Genomic DNA, 12,054 nt, shown 5'->3' with positions numbered 1-12,054 from the left:
CCCGGACGAGCCCTTTAGTACGTGTGCAGTTGAAAGGAAAAGACTTGTGGTCCTGAAGATATACAGTTCTGGAAGAAATTACGAGACCGTGGCATAACTTTCTTTCCTTTCCAAGAAAGTTGAAAAGGAAAGTTTTCAGTGAGGAACAGAAGCCTTCAATTTGCAGTGGTCTCTTCATTTTAACCCTTCTGTTCCTCACTCAAAACCTTCCTTTTCGACTTTTTTGGGAAGGAAAGAAAAAGGTGCAGTGCTCCAATCTCGGACGAGCCCTGAGCAGCAAACTACAAAAAAAATCCACAGTATGGGAGAGAGAATGCAAAAGCGCAGAGCACGCTAGAGATCTACTAGTCACTGAGCATTAAGGTCAGGATCCACCAGGGACTTGCCCAAACGGTACGTTGTCGGCAGGATTCGAACCTGCGCGGGAAGATCCCAATGGATTTCTAGTCCATCGCCTTAACCACTCGGTCACGACAACCACTACTCCAGGGAGGCCGGTTTCCCGTCGGCGTACAGATATGTCGTCAGCGTACGTACACGCTTTCGACCTTGCCACTGTCAGCAATTGTGAAGAACCAACCGAGCATGCACATTACCTCAATGACATAAGGATTACTGAGGGATTGTGTCATTAACATGGTGCGACTTGACAAGTCTACGTGGGCTATAGACGAATCCTCAATTCGCCACATTCAATTTAGTCTGGATTATTCCACCTCCTTTCCGGGCTCATTAGCCCCAATCTCTAGGGCAGAAGGTGTAAAAAGGAAGCATTTCCCATTGGTGTATACAAAGAGAGATATCAACACGCAGCCATTGCCATCAGGCGGTTAACAAACACATCAGTGCGGCACACTTTGCAGGTGACTGGCCGGCGCAGAAAGCGCGTCAGGAGTGGGATTTGAACCCACGCCCCCAGGGGAGACTGTGACCTGAATGCAGCGCCTTAGACCGCTCGGCGGAGGGTTTGTGGAGGGTTTACTCTTGCGGTGTATTACGCTTCCACCAGCAATGTAATACACTGGACCTAGACAGTAGACTTGCAGCTTAAAACCCTTCCACCAGCAATGTAACACAATGGATCTGGATGTAGACCAGGCCTGAAACGCATCCTGTGTAGTAGTGATCGGAGAGTTTTTGACATATTGCGACCCGTAGGTCGCTCAGAGACACACCCTTTTCGACGTGCTCCATCGAAGGAACGGCTAGATGAATAATCCACACAGTTATGCTAGCTGTGTGCAGTTTTTCAATCAGCAATTGTACACTTTGATGTCTCCCATAGACAATACATTGCCTACTCCTCAGATATCAACTCAAACTTAAAAGGGTTCACGAGTCTTGTAATGTGCTTTGCTTCGGATATGTTCATCGGGGGTTGGACTAGTCTATCTGATATGATCCGTATTCTTCTGCATCCACAGGAAGTCACTTGTGACCCCCATAATGTGTTACAAAGGCCTCCCATAGACAATACTTTGCCTACTCCTCAAATTTCAACTCAAACATGTACGATATTTAGCGTCCTGCAGCCACATTTCTAAAAAAAGGCTGAATGCTCGTTGTCAATTAGGCATGTGATTGGTTTTTGCATAGAGCATTTTGCAGAGGAGGGATGTGCACCCACGCTCCCGTGGTGAATGGAGCCTCAAACCAGCGCCTTCGACCGCTCGACCACCCCACCTGACTCTACCCCACCTCGTTGCATGGAAACACCATCCTTCCCATTTCACTGATTTCCGGTCAGTGAACACTCCTTAACAATAATGCGTGACAAACAGTCAGCGCCAGGGTGAATGACGAGGTGGCCGAGTGGTTAAGGCGATGGACTGCTAATCCATTGTGCTTTGCACGCATGGGTTCGAATCCCATCCCCGTCGTGGTGCTGTTGCCTTTTTCCGCCTAGCTCGGTCCCTAGTAGCTATCCCCCTCAAATACATTTAAGACTATTCCTGAAAATTGGAATCCCTGTGGCTTCACTGTGGCTCCACTGTGGCTCGTTGGTCTAGGGGTATGATTCTCGCTTTGGGTGCGAGAGGTCCCGGGTTCAAATCCCAGACGAGCCCTTTAGTACGTGTGCAGTTGAAAGGAAAAGACTTGTGGTCCTGAAGATATACAGTTCTGGAAGAAATTACGAGACCGTGGCATAACTTTCTTTCCTTTCCAAGAAAGTTGAAAAGGAAAGTTTTCAGTGAGGAACAGAAGCCTTCAATTTGCAGTGGTCTCTTCATTTTAACCCTTCTGTTCCCCACTCAAAACCTTCCTTTTCAACTTTTTTGGGAAGGAAAGAAAAAGGTGCAGTGCTCCAATCTCGGACGAGCCCTGAGCAGCAAACTACAAAAAATCCACAGTATGCGAGAGAGAATGCAAAAGCGCAGAGCACGCTAGAGATCTACTAGTCACTGAGCATTAAGGTCAGGATCCACCAGGGACTTACCCAAACGGTACGTTGTCAGCAGGATTCGAACCTGCGCGGGAAGATCCCAATGGATTTCTAGTCCATCGCCTTAACCACTCGGCCACGACAACCACTACTCCCGGAAGGCCGGTTTCCCGTCGGCTTACAGATATGTCGTCAGCGTACGTACACGCTTTCGACCTTGCCACTGTCAGCAATTGTGAAGAACCAACCGAGCATGCACATTACTTCAATGACAAAGGGATTACTGAGGGATTGTGTCATTAAGTAAACCGGAAACTGATATGCCGACTTCTTGCTAAAGTGGAGGTTCATCACTACGCTTGTGCACAGAGGCTATTTGTTTTTTTGTGTCAAGGTAGGTTTGATCTACATTTGGTAATCCACACTCACCTAAAGGATTATTTTAACACCATACTAATACTGTGTTTGATCCCCTTTTGCCTTTAGAACTGCCTTAATTCTACGTGGCATTGATTCAACAAGGTGCTGAAAGCATTCTTTAGAAATGTTGGCCCATATTGATAGGATTGCATTTTGCAGTTGATGGAGATTTGTGGGATGCACATCCAGGGCACGAAGCTCCAGTTCCACCACATCCCAAAGATGCTCCATTGGGTTGAGATCTAGTGACTGTGGGGGCCGTTTCAGTACAGGTGAACTCATTGACCTGTTCAAGAAACATATTTGAAATTATTTGAGCTTTGTGACTGCTGGAAGTAGCCATCAGAGGATGGGTACATGGTGGTCATAAAGGGATGGACATGGTCAGAAACAATGCTCAGGTAGGCCGTGGTATTTAAACCAATTGGCACTAAGGGGCCTAAAGTGTGCCAAGAAAACATCCCCCACACCATTACACCACCACCACCAGCCTGCAAAGTGGTAACAAGGCATGATGGATCCATGTTCTCATTCTGTTTACGCCAAATTCTGACTCTACCATCTGAATGTCTCAACAGAAATCGAGACTCATCAGACCAGGCAACATTCTTCCAGTCTTCAACTGTCCAATTTTGGTGAGCTTGTGCAAATTGTAGCCTCTTTTTCCTATTTGTAGTGGAGATGAGTGGTACCCGGTGGGGTCTTCTGCTGTTGTAGCCCATCCGCCTCAAGGTTGTGCGTGTTGTGGCTTCACAAATGCTTTGCTGCATACCTCTGTTGTAACGAGTGGTTATTTCATTCAAAGTGGCTCTTCTATCAGCTTGAATCAGTCTGCCCATTCTCCTCTGACCTCTAGCATCAACAAGGCATTTTCGCCCACAGGACCGCCGCATACTGGATGTTTTTCCATTTTCACACCATTCTTTGTAAACCCTAGAAATGGTTGTGCGTGAAAATCCCAGTAACTGTGCAGATTGTGAAATACTCAGACCAGCCCGTCTGGCACCAACAACCATGCCACGCTCAAAATTGCTTAAATCACCTTTTTTTCCCATTCTGACATTCAGTTTGGAGTTCAGGAGATTGTCTTGACACACACCCCTAAATGCATTGAAGCAACTGCCATGTGATTGGTTGATTTGATAATTGCATTAATGAGAAATTGAACAGGTGTTCCTAATAATCCTTTAGGTGAGTGTATATTATAGCAATAACAGATGAAAAAAGTTCAAAAAGAGAAACTACAGTAAATCATGAAGGTCCGTCAATCTGGATGATTTTCAGAACTTTCTTCCATTGATTTGACTCCCATGATTTAACTTTCATGAGGACCACCACAGGAAAGGTAGACCCAGAGTTACCTCTGCTGCAGAGGACAAGTTCATTAGAGTTAGCAGTCTGTCGAAGTGTATGAATGTATGCTTGTTTATGTTTAGAATACAACAGAAATTATTTTGATCTGTATACAGGAAGTAACGTTCATTCAAAGTGCAATAGTAATTAGTCAGTGGGCTTACAGTACTGGGATGTGTATTCTACCAGGGATGTCTATAAGTAGAAGTGCGACCGGAAGCTTCTTTGAGATTGAGTCTGTAACATTGAGTCTGCAATAAATAATTGAATTACTCTCTCCCTTGACAACCAGATATGTGATAATTATTTTAACCACAGAACAAAACGGCTGATTTCTAACAGCATGCTGCCGTGACCTGATGGACAGGTTTGAACTATTGTACTGAAAATCAATTGGAGAGCTTAGGGGCTCGTTTTGCAAGACAATATGTAGAAGCTTCATTGTTATTTGTACGAGTTAAGACCTAGTTACACCCTGACTAGGCCGCAAATAAAATCATGCAAATCTGTTGAGTTATATGTTCTCATCATTTATGTTATATTATGTTGTTTAATTATGATACTGACTGTTGTATACCCAAAATTGTGCAAGAGTTAATTGTGCGCATGTGTGAAGAGATGGGACTTTTATTTTAACCTGTCTCAAGTAAAAATTTGTGGCTGTATACTCAGTCCCTGCTGCTGTTCCCTCGTGCACTGATGTTATGCCAGTGCATTGAGATGTAAACTGAAAATAAAACAGTATTAATAGTTATATTTGGAGTGATCTTTGGTGGATGGATGACAACAACATATTGCACATGGACATGGCGGAGAGAAATGAAACCTTAACAAAATCTCTAGGGGTGGATACATTTGAGAGAAGCGCTAAACTGTATTTCATTGACAATGCTAATTGTTTTAGGTGATTATACAGAGACATTTTCAAGTAAAATATAATGCCATCCAGTTGTACAAATACAACAGAAGGAGGACTGCAGCCTCTGACGTGCATGATACGTTCATGTTTAAGTACCATGGTGTGAATAGGACACCATTGAGAACGAAAAGGATCATTAACAATGATGCCTGGAATCAGAATGGACAGAAAGAAATAGAAAGTTTTCTGCCTGAACAAGATGGATTCTGAGGATGCCATGAATATGTACAGACAAAGTTTGAAAAAAGGAAAGTTAAGAAGGCCGAGATAGGAGAACAGTAAAAATGCGGGAAAGGAGACAAAGAAGACAATCAAAATGGACGAAGATTCATTTTGTTTGACCACCTGGCCGACCGACAGTAGTCACAAGATGGAGTCTCTATCATGGGACCCTGGAATCATGGATGATACAAGAAACTGACGTGAGCTTTTATAAACATTGATTAATAGTTCTTTAATTGTTTATTTCCTAAATTGTATCATACCTAAACATTAAATTAAGCTGTAAAGTTGATCACTTTCCTCTATACTTTCCAAGCTTATTTAATTTAACATGTAGTTTGAACAGCACTTTGATGGTATATAGCCTGTTTTGTAGTGCTTTGTCAGGTTCACTATGTAATTTTGAGTCAAATGCATTTATTGCTTTGATAATGTTTTGTTCTCTAAGACCTCCACTAAGGGGGGTCTCATGACAATGTGGGTAGGCCTTTACCAGTCCCACCACATGGTAATTTTCTGCTGCGTGCTGAGCTGTTAGCTAGCACACTTAGGGAAATCTAAACCAAGTGATGAATTAGAAATTGATAAAATATAATCTTGTGGTTTTCTTACAAAAGGTTAAAATATTGTGTTTTCTCTCTTCTTGTAAATTGTATAGGTGGTAGAATGAAGAATCCACATGGTGATAGTCTTTAACGTTAAGGAGACACACAGTGTCCCATGAGGACTGAATTTGAAACCAATATAGTCATAGCCTATGAAGAGGTTAAACAACCAATGCAAGTTTACTTCCCACAATAAAATTAAATGATGTATCTTACATGCTGAATTGAGTTTGGTTAAATAATATAGTTTCTCATATTTGTGTTTACCAATGATAACTTAAAAAATACTTGTGTAACGCCTGATAATCATCAATAGAGTTTGAATTCTAAAATGGTAAATTGAACAAATAGGGTATTGATGTAGCAGTGTTTGAGGCCTACATTGAGTGTCCTTTGAATTACTTATTGTGCTTTGATTTCAGTGACATCATACAGCTGTTCTCGGTCAATATCACCATTCTAGAGAATTTTCTTAATTTCCACCCTAATGTTGAGTTGCTGTGTAGATATGACAAGCACATTTCTACAAAGTGCAAAAATATTAGATTGGTAGGACACTGAATCTAAAATCTTCAGTTAACGAAGGATATTGGCAAAGTTGAAAGAATAACATATCTTGCTGCAGACAGTCTGAGGACCATGTCAGATTAAAACAAAAATAAGTTTTTTATTTCATATACATTAAACAAAGCATTTGGCCTTTTTAATGGCTTAACATAAGTGGGTGAAGCTAAGGGCTCCAGGAATGGGGGCAGACCCCCTAGGATGGCCCCTACCATTGTTTCCCATCAATACAGGGTAACAAATTACTAAGGGTTAAATGTGAGTGTACAGACCTGTGGTAATTTCCCCAACATAAGCATATTCAGTTTTGGGATAAACAAACATTAAGTGAAAGCTAAATATATTTTCCTCTCAATAGCTTTAAGGCGATCACCCGTGTCGCCCAATATTTCAGTTTTTAGTAGATGTCTCCAAGACCGGCCTAAAATAAGCATTAGTGATGTCTATCGAATTGTTGATGCCTGGTCCCCTGCTCCAACAAGCAAGCGGAACAAGGGATTCAAATTCTACGTATCGAGTTATCTGCACAACTACGAGGGTAAATTGTTTATTGTGGTGTGCCGGCCGGCTATCGGCTAAGCTAGTTAGCGTCGTGTTCCTTTTTTAGTGTAGTATTAGGCAGGACAATAGAACGTATAAAAATTCAGCCTAGCCTCAAAAACGGAAAAAGAACGCTGGCTGAGCTGGAACGCTGGCTGAGCTGGAACGCTGGCTGAGCTGGAACGCTGGCTGAGCTGGAACGCTAGCGCGTCCCCATAGCAAGTGAATTGAAACAAATCTTTCTTCAGCCTCTTCAAACATGAATGAAGCTTAAAATTCCATAGCCTCAAAAAAGCACCAAAACAGGTTTCCTCTCTTATTTTACCTCATTTCACAACGAAACTGAAAAATAACAACTGGCATAGGAAGTAAACATCTGGTCCTATATGGTATTAATTGCGCTTAAACCTGCGTTACGTGGAAGTATATACAAAATCGCCTTTTCTGACTATTTCTAGTCTAGCATTTGAAGTCATTGAATGGCGCAAGCCATATTTTATTAAAAAGAGGACATTCTCCTGAATAAAATGATGCCCCACTTGACGAAATTGAAAAATATACATTTTGAGATAATTGCCTCTACACCACCATGTCCTGAAGCCGAGCTAAGTGGCACACCACAGTGCTTTTTAGACCCACCCACAGTCCCTTGAAACTTAAATGAGTCACGTACATTATATATATATTTTTTTTTCATACAACAGCATCACTCATCTTGTTCTGAGTTTAGGTGTTTACTAATGCGGATGAGGACAGGAAGTAAACCGGAAACTGCAATGCCGACTTCTGGACAAAAGCGGAAATTCGTCACTACACTGGTGCAGAGCCTATTGTCTCAAATGCTATATGTGAAATAATTCTTATTGCTAAATTTTTTATTTGCTTTTTATCAAATTCTATAAAGGTCCAGATTCAAAGCTTTTTAATCGTATATAAAAAAATACTGTTTTATGAAGTTATGGGGAAGATATGCTGGTTTGAGTTGATAATGTGCTCTACTTAGTTCTGACAAAAAAGCCTTAAAAGATTCACACTTTCCAGAGGGCTCGTCTTTGTTTATACTGTTGTGGAAATTCTGAAACCTGATGCATTCTCACTTTTTAAAGGACTGAGTCCCATTGTATGTATGTGAAGATGAGTGTGTTAGAGAGGGGTCTGGTGTTTGTCCTAGAGGGCATTCTTGATTGGTCACAGTAGAGTATAGGGTTAATCATCTACCTATCTGTAGGTAGTCTTTATGTTCCCCTCAAGGGTTGAGAAAGTTAACCAGATGGGGGAGGACAACATTTGACTTGTTTGAAACCTAGGACATGTGATAGAACAAAGGGCATGTGTTTTATTGACATAGGACAGATGGGCAACAACTTACCACACCCCTTTTTCTATGTAATATATACGGATTGTGCATGTATTGAGTTAGAGACTCCTCTGATGATTATGTTTATAAGCGGTTGACGCGTCTCTCTTATTTGCAAATAATAAATAAACTGTTAATTTGTGCCAAGAGTATTTCGTCTCTGTACTTCCTTCTTAAAGAGTTCTGATTGATAAAATTACCATCACAATTTGGGGTGCTCGTCCGGGATCCTAATCCTGCTCGGTTCGAGTCTTTTTCCACAATAGGTTTACCGTGCATGGCCAGAGAGAAGTCTCTGGAACTCTAGTATCCCCCGAAAGAAGCCTATCCTTTGAGGGGTTGAGAAAGAGTGCCTGACTGGAGCTGTGACTCGTGCCTGATCAGTACAGGTACCCAGGCTTAAATTTCGAACTCTGGAGGTACGTGCACATTACAGTGAGCGCTTAAAAGGAAACTGTTAACAGTACAGTTGCGGTTGGACCGCAAGGGTTAAAATTTGCAGTTGAGGTTAGACCTTATCGATAAAATCTGCAGCAAAGGTTGGACTTTTTGAGAGATTGGATTTCTTTAGACCTGCAGTGAAGGTTGGACCTTTCTAAATCTGTAGCAAAGGCTGGGCCTTTTGAGGGATTGTTAGGACATGTAAACAAATGTTTTTTTTTAGTGTTATTAGGTTTTCCGGCGACTGGCGTTTTCATTCGGTGACGGATGTGCGGCCTGTCTGGCTGGTTGGTGAATTGTGGCCGAGTTGTCATCTGAAAGTTACAGAAGGTATACAATAAGGTTGTTTGGAAGGTGTTGGCTATGGTATGTAGAACGTGGTGACTGATGGAAACTTTGGGAAAGTTTGTGTGGAGTGTATTGATCTATGTGTTGTAGTCCTTTTGGCTCAGGTTAGAAGGATCGTCCCCTCTGACCGCCCCCACCCTCCCGCGGTGTTTCCGCCGATCGCTGGGACTCATTGTCCCATCAAGCCCGGCGACACTGCATCGTTGGAGACGTACGCTCGACGAAGCCAATCCCGCTGGACCTTTTCGTTGTGACCGCGGTAGTGTTTGCTCCACTTTGGAATTGTTGAGCGTGTATACACGGGTCAAGAGAATGTCCAAAAGTGGGGAGTCTCCAGTGTTTGCAGCGACTGAAAACATTGAAAACTACAGACCCGGGGTTGAGGAAGAGACTATGCTAACCGCTTCAGCGACTGAAAACAATGAAAACTACAGACCCTTGGTTGAGGAAGAGACTATGCTAACCGCTACGTTTAAATTTATGAAGCTACCACTGGACATTTGTCTGGACATTGGATTTGGGAAGATACCAGTGGGAATCAAGACAACGGCTGTTTGGTCGTATTGATCCCGCAAGCATGGAGACAGTTTCGGCTTCTCTTTGGCCTCGCCATGAGCGATCCGACGGGAACATGCAGGAACGCTGAACCGCCTGGGGGAGGGGTGGTGACGGTCAGTGGAGATGGATCAGAGGAGACTGACCAGAGTGCGTCTACCGGTGAGCATATATTGATGTTGTTACACTTAATGTACAAGCATTTAGGGAACACGTAGAGTATTGAGTTAAACACACAATGTTTCTTACGATTCATGGTGAACATATAAAAAATGTTGGTTTACTTTCTGTTTTTCAATTGTTGTCCAGTTAATTTGATAGCTAGGAAATTGATGACACAGTTAGGGATCACGCTAGTATGTTCAGACAGCTATACGATTTCAACGTCCTGTTTTACCAGCAGTGGGCAGCCTGTTGAATATGTTTGGTTGTGGTCTGCCTAGTAAATGCATTTGTCCATTTTGGTATTCCCTGTGCACGAGGGATCCAATTGGCTGCATTGAGTATTCCTTGATAGGATATTTGATCTTGTTTACTGAGGTTGGTGTTAACTAGGACGCTTTGAAATCGCAAGGTTTTGCGTTGGTTGGTGTCCACTGGGGTGCATACGAAACTAATGTCCTAAATTTAATTAGAGGGATAGGTTGGAAATTGGTCCACATGGTCCACATGGATATTGAGGCTGGAGATATTGAGTCTGAGTGGACCATGTTCTCCACCGCCATTGTCGAAGCGGCCGCTCGGAGCTGTGGCCGTAAGGTCTCCGGTGCCTGTCGAGGCGGCAATCCCCGAACCCGGTGGTGGACACCGTAAGTTAGGGATGCCGTCAAACTGAAGAAGGAGTCCTATCAGGCCTGGTTGGCTTGTGGGACTCCTGAGGCAGCTGACGGCTACCGACAGGCCAAGCGGGCTGCAGCCCGGGTGGTTGTGGAGGCAAAAACTCGGGCCTGGGAGGAGTTCGGTGAGTCCATGGAGAAGGACTATCGGCTGGCCTCGAAGAGATTCTGGCAAACTATCCGGCGCCTCAGGAGAGGGAAACAGTGCCCTACCAACGCTGTTTTCAGTAGAGGTGGGCAGCTGTTGACCTCAACTGAGGATGTCGTCGGGCGGTGGAAGGAGTACTTCGAGGATCTCCTCAATCCCGCTGTCACGTCTTCCATTGAGGAAGCAGAGGATGAGCTCTATACCCTCTACGGGGTGTTGGAGGGTTCATGGGAGTTTGCCCAACCAATCCACATGTGTTTTGTGGATTTGGAGAAGGCACTCGACTGTGTCCTTCGCGGCATCTTGTGGAGGGTGCTTAGGGAATATGGGGTCCTGGGTCCTTATATGTAAGGATCTATGTTCATTGGTTTTGTGTGAAACAAACTTACAGGGGACATTATCAAAATTGGGTATTCTAATTCAAATGTAATTTCTGTCCTAGTAGGTAATCATTGGAATGTTAAACCAAATAAACTTTTTTTTTACTATTGTCTGGCCTCAAGATAACACCACTCTGTCCTATGATATTGGATCTGTTCTTAGGTTAATAGACCATCCTCCACTCCATGTTGAGCTCTTGGGATAGGGCATAAAAGGGGGGTCATGATTTATAACAGGATTACAGAAGTGTCTTTTATGTGCTAGGATTTTAGGAGACTTGGAGACATTCACACTGAGTTTCATGTTGTAGAGAAATTAGGCTAAATAACAGTAATGTTAGCTGACCTTCAAGATGGTGTGAAATGTTTTGATTTGCAATAAGGTATTTGATCATTTATGTGAAACAATGGTGAATTTGATTGTAGTTCCGATACAACACAATCAGATGTAAATTATATAGGTGAACTGAGAAATGTTCATGAACTACTCTTTGAGAGTGATGCTTCAATGTAAGCAAACTATCTTAACTGATGAGTAATTGAAACAGTGGTGAGAAATTGTGTTCTTCTGCTCTTTGTGTTGGTTGTTAAACCAACCATAGAAAAGAGTGGAATTGTTATTTTGCTACACTAACAGAACAGAAGCACCAGAAATGTTAATGTTTTCACAATATTGTTACTGATTACAACTGTTCTTATCTATTTAGACAAAGGTAATAGACATTGGAAATATAGGGTTTGAGTGTTTAATGCATTAGCGAGATGCAACAAGCTAATGTAATGGACATATTTGTGATGGTGTACTGTGCAGTTGCAACTAATCTTCTCAAGGATAATTCACACTTCAGGTACAGGACACTTGAAAGCGATTCGGCAATAGAGGACTTGTTGGAGAGCAGAGAGAGAAACTGAGTTTGACTTAAAGGACAACTGTGAGGTGGGCTGAGATAAGATGGATCTCATACACACACACACACACAGAC

At 42.7% G+C, this 12,054-nt stretch overlaps 5 non-coding genes across 5 annotated transcripts in view; 3 read left to right on the top strand and 2 right to left on the bottom strand.

The window, feature by feature from the left end:
• Positions 1 to 13, top strand: part of trnap-ugg — a 72-nt gene extending 59 nt beyond the window's left edge. The window contains exon 1 of the tRNA in view: positions 1 to 13. This exon is cut by the window's left edge and continues 59 nt beyond it. This is a non-coding gene — a tRNA (tRNA-Pro).
• A 383-nt stretch (positions 14 to 396) lies between these two features.
• On the bottom strand, positions 397 to 478 carry trnas-aga. The gene has a single exon. It is a non-coding gene; the product is annotated as a tRNA-Ser (tRNA).
• A 1,320-nt stretch (positions 479 to 1,798) lies between these two features.
• trnas-gcu lies at positions 1,799 to 1,880 on the top strand. The gene has a single exon. It is a non-coding gene; the product is annotated as a tRNA-Ser (tRNA).
• Positions 1,881 to 1,994: 114 nt separating this feature from the next.
• Positions 1,995 to 2,066, top strand: trnap-ugg. Its single transcript has one exon. It is a non-coding gene; the product is annotated as a tRNA-Pro (tRNA).
• A 381-nt stretch (positions 2,067 to 2,447) lies between these two features.
• On the bottom strand, positions 2,448 to 2,529 carry trnas-aga. The gene has a single exon. It is a non-coding gene; the product is annotated as a tRNA-Ser (tRNA).
• Positions 2,530 to 12,054: the final 9,525 nt, after the last annotated feature.

The sequence above is a fragment of the Esox lucius genome, chromosome 17 (assembly GCF_011004845.1).
Source record: "Esox lucius isolate fEsoLuc1 chromosome 17, fEsoLuc1.pri, whole genome shotgun sequence".
Taxonomy (NCBI): Eukaryota; Metazoa; Chordata; class Actinopteri; order Esociformes; family Esocidae; genus Esox; species Esox lucius.
Note: the sequence above shows the minus strand (reverse complement) of the source record. Positions and strands in the feature narration are given on the sequence as shown.